Source organism: Bubalus bubalis, chromosome 24, assembly GCF_019923935.1.
Source record: "Bubalus bubalis isolate 160015118507 breed Murrah chromosome 24, NDDB_SH_1, whole genome shotgun sequence".
NCBI classification, from domain to species: Eukaryota; Metazoa; Chordata; class Mammalia; order Artiodactyla; family Bovidae; genus Bubalus; species Bubalus bubalis.
Window position 1 is genome coordinate 9,277,144 of NC_059180.1, and position 12,585 is coordinate 9,289,728.

General features: G+C 59.4%; 1 protein-coding gene across 5 annotated transcripts in view; it reads left to right on the forward strand.

Annotated features, from left to right (window-relative positions):
• The first annotated feature begins 268 nt into the window (after positions 1–268).
• Positions 269–12,585, forward strand: part of GTF2IRD1 (GTF2I repeat domain containing 1) — a 120,434-nt gene continuing 108,117 nt past the window's right edge. For 2 of the 5 annotated variants that reach the window (XM_044936344.2, XM_044936347.2), the window contains exon 1: positions 279–478. The gene's annotated coding sequence lies outside the window, so the exon portion shown is untranslated. Of the gene's footprint in view, positions 479–12,585 lie in introns of all 5 variants that reach the window. The other 3 variants (XM_044936345.2, XM_044936346.2, XM_025275718.3) reach the window with 3 other exon arrangements.

Genomic DNA, 12,585 nt, shown 5'->3' on the forward strand with positions numbered 1-12,585 from the left:
CGCCCGGCGCGGGGCGGGGGGCGCGGCGCTCCCCCCGCGGTGCCCAGGCCGGGGCGCGGGGCGGGCTAATCCCGTATGTAAATGGCAGCCAATGGAGGGTGGTGTTGCGCGGGGCTGGGATTAGGGCCGGGGCGAATGGCTGGCAATCTTACTGGGATTACAGAACAAAGAGCCTCCCTGCGCTCCCGCTCTCGGCTCGGCTCCCCGCGCCGCGCCCCGCCCTCCGCCGCAGCCCGCGCCGGGGGTGGGGGCCGCCGAGCGCCAGCCCCCCGGCCGGCCCGAGAGCCCCCGCCGGGCCCCCTCCCCGCCCCGCGCCCCGCTCGCCTCCCGCCCGCCCCCGCCGCCGCTCCGCGCCTCCCTCCGCCTCTCCTTCCCCCATTCTCCCGGATTAATTAAGGAGGCAGCGGCAGGAGGCTGAGTCCTGGCCGCGGGCCGGGGCCGGGGCGCCGCTGGCAGGAGCGCTTGAGGATCCTCCAAGGTAGGAGAAACTTTTGCGGGGGGTGGAGGGGAGGGCGGGCGCCGAGGCCCTTCTCCCCTTCTCCTCCCACCCTCGGGGGGGGGGGCCCGCCCCTCCCCCTCCAGGTGTTCCAGAATCTGGGTCCGGCTTTTGGGTGCCTCGGGAGGCACGTGACCGGGATTATAATTCGGGCCGGGGGCGGGGAGGGACGGCTGCCCCCACCTGCCGAGAGGGGGAGCCGGGAGCTGTCACCGCCGCCGCCCCCTCTCCACCCCCCCCCCCCCGACTCCGGGGCCCTTCCGGAGGTGGGGGGCCACCCCGGACGGGCAGCGGGCGCCCGCAGGCTGCTGCAGTTGGCGAATGAGGTCAGTTGTGCTACCCGGGCGGCGGCGGGCGCCAGTGTGGGAGCCGAGGGGGGCTGGGCAGGCCGCGGCCCCCGCCCCCCCAACTCTCCCCCACCTCCGCCTTGCTGGGGCCGAGCCGATCTCCTGGCCGGTGGCCCCCCAACCCACTCACAGGCTGAGTTCCATACAGCCAGTACTGCTCCAACACAGTGGTTCCTGCTGGGGTCCCTGGGGAGGGGGGCCTGGCCTGAGTGGTGGCCGCTGGGCTCCTGATCGAGTGCAAGGGAAGGAGGCTTAGAGGATGGCAGTAGGAGGTCACAAAGGTTTCAGAGGAGCAAGTTGGGGATGCCCTGTCTGTGGGTGGTCTCTGAGTTCCTGCAGATGGGTGGGGAGGCCCCTGGAGCCGGCTAGATGCCTCCCACCACCACCACCACCACCATCCTGAGTCTCTGGGAATGAAGGGTCTTGGGTGCCCCAGCCTGTGGCCAGGAAGAGGGAAGGTTCCCTGGCCTGGGCCCAGGATAGAGGGGGACCGTGCCTCTGAGAGTTCTGCCCTCCTGGCCTTGCTGGAGAGGGGTCAAGCCCTGGACATCTGGCCCTGTGACCCAGGCTCCCAGGACTAGACCTGAGGTGGGAGGCTCCCGGGTCCCGGTCACAGCCCGAGTGAGGGGGCCCGGCATGTAGGGGTCCCCTCGTCGGGTCATGCATGGAGTATGCTGCTGATGAGGTGGGCAGGCCCGGACAGCTTCTCGAGGAGTGGGCATTTGCAGGGGCTCCTCTTCCTGCTCACAGCAGAAGGAAGGGGTGGCCAGAAGCCGCCCCGACCCCGCTGGCCCTCGTCTCCCTCATGTGTTTGGTTGCACCCCTGGGGAGGACTGCTGCCCCCCGCTACTGACCTGGGGCCTCGGGACTGGGGAGGTGCCTTGGAGCAACCCATTTATTTCAGCAGCGTCATTCCCAAAGGGAAAGGGCATAAGCATCGATTATTTATTCAGCGAGAGAGGGAGGCAGTGGTGGCAGGCAGGCTGGTGGCTGCTGGCAGGGAGGCGCCGGGCACAAGGGCGACAAGGATGGGGGCCGTCAGGTCAGGAGAGGGGGCCCAGGAGGGTGGAAGTCACCCTTTGCCTTCTTCTGAACAGGGACCTGTGGACCAAGGGACAGGCCTGGCTGAGAGGATGGGATGTCGGAACCCCCAACCTGCTTTGGGGATGTGGGGAGCTTCAGACCACACCCCATCCCGTAGCCTGCTCTGAGGGTGACCTAGAAAGTTGTAGCTCTGACTCAGAGGGTCCCAGAGGACCCCAGCGGAGGAGACGTGGGTGCCGGCTCGTTCAAAATGGGGGAGGACCTGGGGAGAAAGGTTGCAAAACTGGGTCTGGAAGATAGCACTGGAGGGGCAGGCTTAACCTACTTAGGAGGACTGTTTTCTGGATGCTGGAGGAAGGGTCATGTATTTGCAAGTGTGCTTCATTTGTTCATTTCAGGAAGCCTCTGCGAGCTGCCAGTTGTGGTATCTGATGCTTGCAAATAGTCGAGAAGGCAGACGTCATGATAGGGGTCCTGGAGGCACCTGTTTGTGCAGCCTCCCCGTCTCCCCGACAGCCGGGGTGTCCCCAGTTTGGTAACGGCCTGTTGTTGGAGACCCCAGGTGATGTGGTGGGTGACAGCTTGGGGCTCTCGTGTCCTCAGCCTGACCTTGGAACCGAAGACCGTATCTGCGGGTCCATCCTCATTCTGGGTTCTGGTTCGAGTCCTCCGGCTCTCCTCTGGCCCCCCACTGCCTCCTGGGCCCACTCTTTGAAAACTGCACCTTTCCTGAAAGGCCTTTGCTCCTGCTATTCCTCTAAACCTCAGGGCTTCTTCCCACCTGAGGGGGCGGGGCTTCCTTGAAATGCCCTCCCTGCTTAGGATGAAGGTGGGTAGGGGCTGTAGAATTTGTCTTTCTCCCCTCCTCTGTCAGGACTCAGCTGGGTCTCCTGTCCTCGGGCTGGAAACCTGCCCAGGAATGTCCCCAGGACTGGCCAAGGTGCTACCTCTGTGTCCCCGTGACATCCTGTCCTTCCCCATCCCGGTATTGATCTCACTCGAGAGTTACACGTCCCCGATTGTACTGGGGATTGGACAGGGACCGAGGCTTGCTTTCGGTTGCATGGTGCCCCGGGCTGTTGTTCAGTCGCTGAGTCGGTGTCCGACGCTGTGACCCCACGGACTGCAGCACTACCAAGCTCCCCTCTCCTCCACCGTCTCCCGGAGTTTGCTCCGATTCATGTGCGTTGAGTCAGTGACACTACCCATCTCGTTCTCTGCCGCTCCCTTCTTTTTGCCTTCACTCTTTCCCAGCATCGGGGTGTTTTCCAATGAGTCGGCTTTTTGCATCAGGTGGCCAAAGTGTTGGAGCTCCAGGGCTGCTCCCCAAATACTTACTGAGTGAATGAATGAATGAATGAAATCCTGCCCCAGGGTCTGAATAGCTAAGCAGGCTCTCTTGTTGTTCCTGAATTTCCATCTCTGAGGTAGGTCCCCACAATGGTGGGACCCCGCGGGTCTTTCCCCAAGCTTCCTGCCCCACATCCTCTGGGAGGTTCCTCCCCCCATTACCCCAGACCTGAGCCTGGGGCTCTGCTCCCCGAGCATCGTCCATGCAGTTTCTCTCGGACCATGCCATCTGTGGGCATCTCTTTGATGCTCGGCAACCAGGGACACAGCCATGTTCCTTGGGACAGACCAGCAGTGTGCGCCCAGCTCCGGGGGGCCTGTGGAGGCCTCGGGGGGCACCGGGAACAGGACCTATGGGGTTAATTCACTAGTTCTGGCGAGCAGAGTGGGACCGAGGACCTAGGGCTCAGGATCTCCTGGGGGGGGTGTGTGGGGCCCGTGAGATACAAACGCTTATGGAGACCGGAAGGTGAAAGGATTGTTTTCTGTGGGAGAGGTGAAGGAGAGGGACCTGGTCAGAACACAGAGGCGGGTCACCCCGTTGGTGACAGGGTGACAAGAGAGACTCCTGGGTGTAAGTGTTGAGTTGCCCAGCTGAGTCCCAAGGGGAGCCAGCCTCGATGGGCACCCAGGTTCCTCACTGGCAGGGATGTCTGGCTGGGACCATCTCACTGGGGCCAATAGTTTGTCATTTCAAGTGGTTTTTTTGCATTTGTGGTTTTCCCGCATAGCGTGTGGGGTCTTAGTTTCCCGACCAGGGATCCGACCCTTGCTGTTTGCATTGGACGCCCAGAGTCTTAACCACTGGACCTGCAGGGAACTCCTGATATTTTGTCCCTTCAGCTGCAGTGCCATGGGTTATGTCTGACGACAGCAAAGGGGCTCAGAGCCCTGGGGAGGATGACATCCAGGGCACCGCCCTTCTTCACTTTGGGGTGGGTTAGGTGTCCTGAGTGAGCTGGGGGAGGCTGTGCTTTGTCCAGGCGCTGGCTGGGGGTGAGCGCTGGGGTGTGTCAGGCTGGGAACAAAACTCTCATTCCAGACACCCTTCCTCTTGGTCCTGAGCTGGGCCTGACTGCCCCAGAGCTATTTGTGTGCCCACCTGTCTCCCTCCTTCAGGACCACCTGCTCCGGGTGGCCCGATTTAGCCAGTTAAAATAGGGATGTCCGGTTAAATTTGGATTTTGGTTAACTGACGGATAATGCGGTATGGGGGTTATGTGCGTCCGTACTAAATCACTTCAGTCATGTCTGAGTGTTTGTGACCCTATGGATCATAGCCTGCCAGGCTCCTCTTGTCCATGGGATTCTCCAGGCAAGAATACTGGAGTGGGTTGCCATGCCCTCCTCCAGAGGATCTTCCCAACCCAGGGATCGAACTCGCGTCTCTTACATCTCCTACATTGGCGCCTCCTGGGAAGCCCGTGGGGATTATAAATGACACTACAGATTTGCTTGTTTAGCTCAAGTGTAGACTGAACTGGCGGTCTTATGTTTTATCTGGTAACTCTCCCCCTGCAGCCTCTGGGCAGTGAGACGATTGGGGTCGGGGGGACTCAGGTGTGGTTGGGGCCTAGGTTGGGGTCAGGATTCAACCTGAGGCTCCGGGGATGGTCTAGAGTGAGATTGAATCAGGTGGTGCTGTGTGTGATTTCCTCAGTTCTCCAGTCTGGGGTTCAAGCATCCAGATCTATTAGACCTGGATGGTGTGGCAGGGGGAGCTCAGGGAACCCCAGTCTGGGAGGCCTTGTGTTTCAGAATTTTCTGTGCCACTGTGGTCTATGCTGCTGCTGCTGCTGCTAAGTCGCTTCAGTCGTGTCCAACTCTGTGTGACCCCTTAGACGGCAGCCCACCAGGCTCCTCTGTCCACAGGATTCTCTAGGCAAGAATATTGGAGTGGGGTGCTGTTTCCTTCTCCAGAACTGTGGTCCATACGGGGTATTAAGAGGAGTTCCCTGTGCTACAGGGAACTCTGCTGAGTGTTACATGGCAGCCTAGATGGGAGGGGAGTTTGAGAAAGAATGGATGCACCTCTGTGTGTGGCTGAATCACTTCACTGTACACCGAGGCTAACACGGCATTGTTAATCAACATCGACCCCATGGACGTGAGTTTGAGCAAGCTCCGGGAGATGGTGAAGGACAGGGAAGCCTGGCATGTTGGGGTCGTGAAGAGTTGGACACACCTTAGTGGCTGAACAACAACTCCGATATAAAATAAAAAGTTTGAAAAAAGAGAGTTTGTTGGGAGGAGCAGGAACTTGCTGGGGACACCCTCTCAGACACCAAATTAGGATTTGTGGTCCCAAGATTCACAGAGCCAAACCCCAGTACTGGGGGGCTGTTTCTCTGATGCTCCCCCATCGAGGCTGGGGTTATTGTCTCTGGGGGGGCCCCCTGCCACCTGTCTGGGCTGTGTGCTCATACATAAGATGGCAGTGATGCCCCCGCTTCTGCTGAAGCCCCAGGCTGGCCCTGTGGGTTGGATCCGGAGCTTGGTGGTACATGCTGGGGGCTCTCTATTGAGGTGGGTGGGTCACCCCAGTGCAGGTCCAAAGTGGAGATGGGGTGGGAAGCCGGATGTGAGAGGCCCCAGCCTGAGGGGTTGGGGTCCTGGGCAGCTTGCAGATGCCTGGCCAGGCTGTGTGGCTGGGGGAAGAGGGCCAGCTCTGAGCTGGGGACAGCCAGGGCCATGTCCCTCCCTGGCCTGCAGCTGGAAGAGACCCTCCAGGCTGCTTCTCTCCTGGAGGCTTGGGCAGGGCCAGGCCTGTTTGCTGGTGGGGTCTCAAGGTACGTTTTCTGACACCTGGCAAAACTACTACCGTATGGAGCGTATGTATCTGTCCATCCGTTCATCGGTCTCTCTGCAGGCTGGTGAGAAACTTGCAAAAGCATATGGCTCAGGTCCTGGCATTGAGCCCCAGGCTGGCACATAGGAAGGGCTCACCCCACGTGTTACCATATATATTGTCGAGGGGTGAGGAATAGCTGGTGAAAGGCCCAGGTCTCAAGTGTGCTGTCCAAGGAGCTCGACCAGTGTCTGCATTCACATCGCCCAGCCCCTGTCAAGACATGAAACATTCCATCACCCCCCAAAAGTCCCCTCAAGCCTATACACAGGCAGCCCGCTGCTTTTCCCCAGCCCCTGGCAACCGCTGGTATGCAGCCCACATCTAGCTTCTTTCACCCTGCATGATGCCTGGTCTGGGAACCTGGAACTGCTTTTTGGTGACTGAGTAGTATTCCACGGCACGGCTGTAGCACAGAGCCCTGCTGCTCTCGTGATGGAGATCAGGCCCTCCCAGCTTGCTGAGCCCTTACCTGGCTTGGGGCTGCCCAGCAGAAGGCGTGCCTTTTCCATCGTGTTCACAGAGGTACCCCATCCGTGTCCCCACCCCCCACTGAGAGCCGACCCTGAGCCAGGATCGCTGCACCTCTCTGTCCGCAGAGCTGGAATTTCATCCTCCGTTTCTGGTGACTTGCACAGACGGGAGGCTCCTGATGAAATTACACCTGCCTGCGGCCGCCCTCAGGGCTGCGGTCCTCCACCCGCCCGTAGTGCAGGTGGGCTCCGGGAACAGCGGATGCTCTGGGTGGGGGCAGAGGGCGGGCCTGGAGGTGTCTCAGCCATCTCCACGTGCCCCCCTCCCTGAGGGAGCCTGGGAGTCCCTGGCTGTGAGTCCCTGATCTCCACTTCTGTGGCTGTATGGTTTGGGATACATATTCTGTGTTTTCCTGAAACAAGGGGGTAGGGAAGGAGGGCAAACGGGAGCATGATTTAGGATCAAACAATGGGGCTGTGCAGGAGACCCCGGTTCGATTCCTGGGTTGAGAAAATCCCCTGAAGAAGGGATAGGCTACCCACTCCAGTATTCTTGGGCTTCCCTGGTGGCTCAGCTGATAAAGAATCCGCCTGCAATGCGGGAGACCTGGGTTCGAACCCTGGGTTGGGAAGATCCCCTGGAAGAGGAAAGGCTACCTACTCCAGTATTCTGGCCTGGAGAATTCCACGGACTGTATAGTCCACGGGAATGCAAAGAGTTGGACATGACTGAGCGACTTTCACTTTCACTTCACTTTCACTTTCAACCGGGCTGTGTGACCTCCAGTGAGCTACACTGTGTCTCTGTGCTTTGGCGTGGTCATCTGTGAACAAGAGAACAGCACGTGGTTTCCAGGGCGAATGTGAGAGTCAACTGGGGTCCCACAAGCCCCTGGACTTCCCCAGAGCCCTGGAGGGCACGAGACCCCATCCAGGGGACAGAGGTGGGGCCGTGTGGGCCTCCAGTGACTGGTGTCCGCCTCTGCACTGGGGCCACTTCTGTTCGAGTTACCTGTTGAAAAGTTTGAAAAATTCAGTTTCAAAAAATTGAAATTGCTCAGTCGCGTCCAATTCTTTGCGACCCCATGGACTGCCCGCCAGGCTTCTCTGTCCATGGGATTCTCCAGGCAAGAATACTGGAGTGGGTTGCTATTTCCTCCTCCAGGAGATCTTCCTGACCCAGGAGAAGAGTTACCTGTCAGGGCCCTAAAGAAAACTTGGTTGACAAACAGCTGAGGTCCATGGCTGGCCGTGGCCACTCTCCTGCATGTGCGCATGGGCAGCAGCGCTGAGACTGAGGTCCATGGCTGGCTGTGGCTGCTCTCCTGAATGCGCGCATGGGTAGCAGCGCTGAGACTTTGGTTGGTCACAGACTAGTCAGGACGATTCCAGGTCTGCTGCTTGCCCACTGTGCGTGGCTTGGACGGCTGCATAACCGGCTGAGCCTCAGTTTGTCCCTCTAGGAAGTGGACACAGCTCTGCCTGTGGGCTCACGAATGACAGCACCTGAGTGAAGCAAGTACCCAGTAGGCCCTTGGGGGTGCCCCAGGGGTTATGGCTTCCTAAGGGAACGGAGCACCGTGGGAGACAGCAGCATGAGATTGGAGGTTTTAACGTCGTTTCTTGTGAGGATCACGGACTTTTCCTGATGAGCCGGCTGCCCCCGCCTTTCTGCCATTGCCCCCTCCCCCGTGTCCTCAAAGGCCAGAGGCACCCTTGGGCTGTACTTGGTGGAGGGCCTGTGCAGAAGGGCTCTCAGGTGCCCCTGGGTGGCTCCCTGGAGCAGGCAGGACCCCTGCCCGCCCACCCAGCCAGCCAGCTCCAAGGTGGTCCCTTTGGGCTCCAAGGGGGTCTTGTGACGAGGCCGGGTGGTGTTTCACGTTGATCCAGGAGCTGGTTTTTCAGGTGTGGCCGCTTTCAACAGAGGCCCAGCTCGGGAGAGGTAGGGCCTTTGGGACGGAGCTGGTTGCCCCTGTTCTCCACGTGTACCTGGCTTCCAGCTGGGGGTGCAGCCCTCTGGGCAGGTGAGCTAACCACATCTCCCCTCTGATCCTGGTCCACCGCCCACCTGCCTTGGGCCAGTCACTGCCTGAGACACTCCGTTCTCAGCCCATCCGGGAGAGAGATGCTCTTGGTTGCCCTGGGTGGGAGACCAGTGCCCCTCCTTGGGGGTGGGCTCCTTTCGCTATGCCAGAGCTTACCCGCTTTCCAGCAGGGTGCCTTTGAAACCAGACAGGCAAGGGTTTGAGGCCCACTTCTACCACCAGCCAGCTGTGTGGCTTCAGAAAAGTGACTTTACCTCTCTGAGCCTCATCTGAACAAAGGAGCGTGGTTGAGGTTTGGGAGGATCTGCATGTTCAGTTGGGGGAAGCTAGTCCTCATCCCAGAGAAGAATGTTTTCTCCACTTGGTCAGATGCTGGTCCCAGAGGCTGGCCCTTGGAGAGCCCCAGGCCTGCCCCGAGAGGAGCTGGACACCACTGTCCTGTTCTGCTCTTAGCTACTGTGCTCACGGAGCACGGGTGGTGCAGTGTCTGAGTTTATGCAAGCTGGGAAAAGCCCAGAGGCCGAAGCGCTTAGTCCCCACGACCTATCCACCCCTCAGCCCCTTGGAGTGGGTGATCAGGCTTCCCACATGCCAAGCCCTACCTCGGTGCCGGGCTCTGGGCCCTGTGGCTGGGTTTTGGAGACACACCTCCCCCCCGCTTGCTGAGGGCAGCCTGCAGGAGGTGCCTGGAGGGTGGGTGCGATTCTGACCCAGGAGTAGGCTGGGGTGGGCATCGGGTGGGGAGTGAGCAATGTAAGAAGGGTCTAGAGACGGGAAGTGGGACTCCGGATGTGGCAAGACCTTCCATGGGGATCCGCGGGACCTCATTTCAGACCCAAGCAAGGACCTTCATCCGACTGCCTCCCTTCCTGCCAGGCCCTGCCTCTTTCTGTGACAGCCATGCTGAGCTTCATCGTTTTCTAGAACATACTGCATTCCAGCTTGCTTCCCAGCGTGCTGTTGCTTCTCCTTGGAACAGGTTTTTCTGCTGCCCGTCCATCTCTCTGGGCTCATTCTTGCAGGTCTCAGCTTGGATGTCACCTCCCTCTGGAAGCCCTCCCTGATAACCTCTTCCCAGGTCTGTGTTAGCCCCTGCGCTGCATTCCTACCTCCCAGCCTTTCTTACTTGCTGTCTTCCAGCTGCCCCATACTTGTCTGTCCCCCTCCAAGGGGTTGGGGCCATGCCGGCTTGTCCCCCCACACCCCTGCCCCCGGCTCTCCCTGCTTGACACAGCGAGTGTCCTGGACCAACTTGTTAAGTGAATTAGAAGCAAGCTGAGTGCTGGGACATTCAGGGCAGGGCCTTGGAGGGGCAAGGGGCTTTCCCACCCTTCGATCACAACTCTCACTGGCCCACCCCACCATCCCCAGTTGCTGCCTCTCCCGGCCTGGCTGTGATTCTCAGAGGCATCTAGAGGGTGATGGTGGTGGGGGGCACCTTGTCTCCCTGGGCCGGGTACAGCCCAGTTTGGGGGGTTCCCCCCTCCGTGAAGGGCAGGTGGTGTGTGTGAAGAACGCACAAGTGTGAAGCCTCAGAACAGTTAATCCCCTGGGCTATTTAGACACACGCTTTTGTGTGTGCACGTGTGTGTGTGTGTGCACGGGTGTGCGGTGATCCAGAGGCTGCGGCTGGTAGACCATGCCCAGTAACTTGATGTTTGGCTGAATCCTGACCACCAGCCTTGGACACCGACTGCCAAGTGTGTGGGGCCCCCTCTAGTCCTGGCGGGTGGCACAGGGGACAGAACATCAGTTAGGAGCATGTTTGGCCCCACATAATAGAAGACCCGAGTGTAGAGGCATAAACCCCTGAAGGAGGGGTTTGGGGCTTCCCTGGTGGTCCAGTGGCTAAGACTCCACGCTCCCAATGCAAGGGGCCTGGGTTCGATCCCTGATCAGGGAACCTGATCCCACATGCTGCAGTGAAGGTTGGAGATCTCATGTCTCACAGCTACGACCTGTTGCAGTCAGATAAATAGATAAATAATTTTTTAAAAAATGAGTTTATGTACTCTCCCCAGGAAAAAGCCTGTAGGCTGGTCCTCAGAGCCTTGAGTAGGGGCTCGGCGTGCCTTCGGGAACTTTGTTCTTTTCTTCTCTAGCATTGTTGGGTTTTTCTTTTAGTTTATTTGAAAATTATTTCCTTTAACACGTCCACTTCAGGACGTCCTTGGTGGTCCAGTGAGTAAGACTCTGAGCTTCTAGTGCTGGGGGCACGGGTTTAATCCCTGATGGGGGAACTAAGAGCCTACGTGCCACATGGCATGGCCGATAAAAAGTAAAATGTACACTTCAGTGTGTTTTCGTATATTCCCAAAGTTGTGTTGTGTTCTTGTTCACCACGGTCTAATTTCAGAGCATTTCATCACCCAAAAAGAAGTCCCGACTCATTAAGTAGACGCACACACACAGACACTCGTATACACACACCCATCCCCTGGCAGCTGGTTGGGGTCTGTCTGTCAGGATGGCTGATTTGACTTCTGCCTGGGGCTGGGGCCCAGGGCTTCTGTGGGGGTCCCCCTGGCACCTCCCTCAGGCACCCTTCTCCACTTCTGAGCCTCCTGGGTTGGGGGGTACCTAGGAGTATGTTGACCTCTTTTCCTTTTCAGATGGGGAAGCTGAGACCCAGAGCTGGGAAGACACATGGCTAAGGTCCCAGAGTTACAAAAATCAGGATCTGAAACCACATCTCATGACCCTCGGTCTGGGGCTCCCTGCCCCACTGTAGGTGCCCGGGAGCCTCCCCTGGCTGCCTGATCCAGGAGGCTGGGCAGGCACTTGGAAGCAGAACAGCTGGTGGGAGGTTTGGGAGCAGACCATGGTGAATCGGGGGGCAGTAGAGGGGTGAGAGTGATCAGGGCTTTGGAAACACCCCCAGATGAGAGGAGGGAGAGTCCCCAGTGGGACTCGGCGACTGTAGATTCTGCCTGGAGGTGAGAGGCTGCTCAGTAAGTTGATGCAATGGACTGTAGGCTGATGGCCCTTGGGACCAGGCAGGAGGGGGTCTCCGGTTTCTGCCCCCTGGGAGCCCGTGGCGTCACCTCAGGGAACCCTCAAGCGTCATTACGTGCCCAGGTATATCCCAGAAGAGGCAGTCCTTGGGGTCTGTAGGGTGGGGCTGACGAACTGGAAGAACCACCTACAGGAGAGCCCCCTGGAGCCCGGGGTGGGGGGTGGGCAGATGGGGGTGGGCAGATGGGGTGTTGGGGGTGGTGAGGCTCCCAGGGGAGGGGGACCTAGTCTTGGTGAGACGGGCCCTGCATTTATCTGGTGTGATGTTGAGTCATTGCCCATGTGGGCCATGCTCATCCTCATGGCGCTGCTCAGAGCTCTGGAGGTGGTGGGTAGGTGGGCGTGGCATCAAGCTGGCTCACGTCCAGGTGCCCACTGCCCACCTCGGGGAGCCAGTTCAGAACTGTCAGCCCCACCAGGAGGGTTCTCTGCAGGCCTTGGGGTGGGGGGTACCTGGGAGCCCAGTGGGAGGGGACATACGGTTGCCAGGGGCACCGTCTGGGACGCTGACCTGCCCCTCTGCGGGGACCAGAGAGGAGTGGTTTTCTCATGCCAGGCTCCAGACAGGTTGCTCTTAGAGCGTGAACCAGTGCCTCCTCGCTCTCTTGTCTTGGCTCGGCATCTCCTGCTTCAGACATGAGGGCGCAGACTGGGTGACCCAGAGCCTGGGGACCACGTGGAGGGCTGGCAGCTCCCAGAATTCTTTGCTTTCTCCACCCCCCCCCCCCAACATCCTGGAAGCCCCGTGACCTTGGCAGCACCCTCTGTCCTGTTTTTGGCTCAGAGGATGACATCTTTGTATCTCTGGGGTCCCTTCTGGTGGTCAGGGCCCCCAACAACTCCGGGAAGCCCACCCTGGGCCTCCCTGTGACCCTAGAAAGGAGGCCAAGCCCCTGTCCCGAAGCCCCTTGCTCTCTGAAGGGAGGCAGAAAAGACAGCTTGGGATGTTGAACCCTGGGAGAACCAC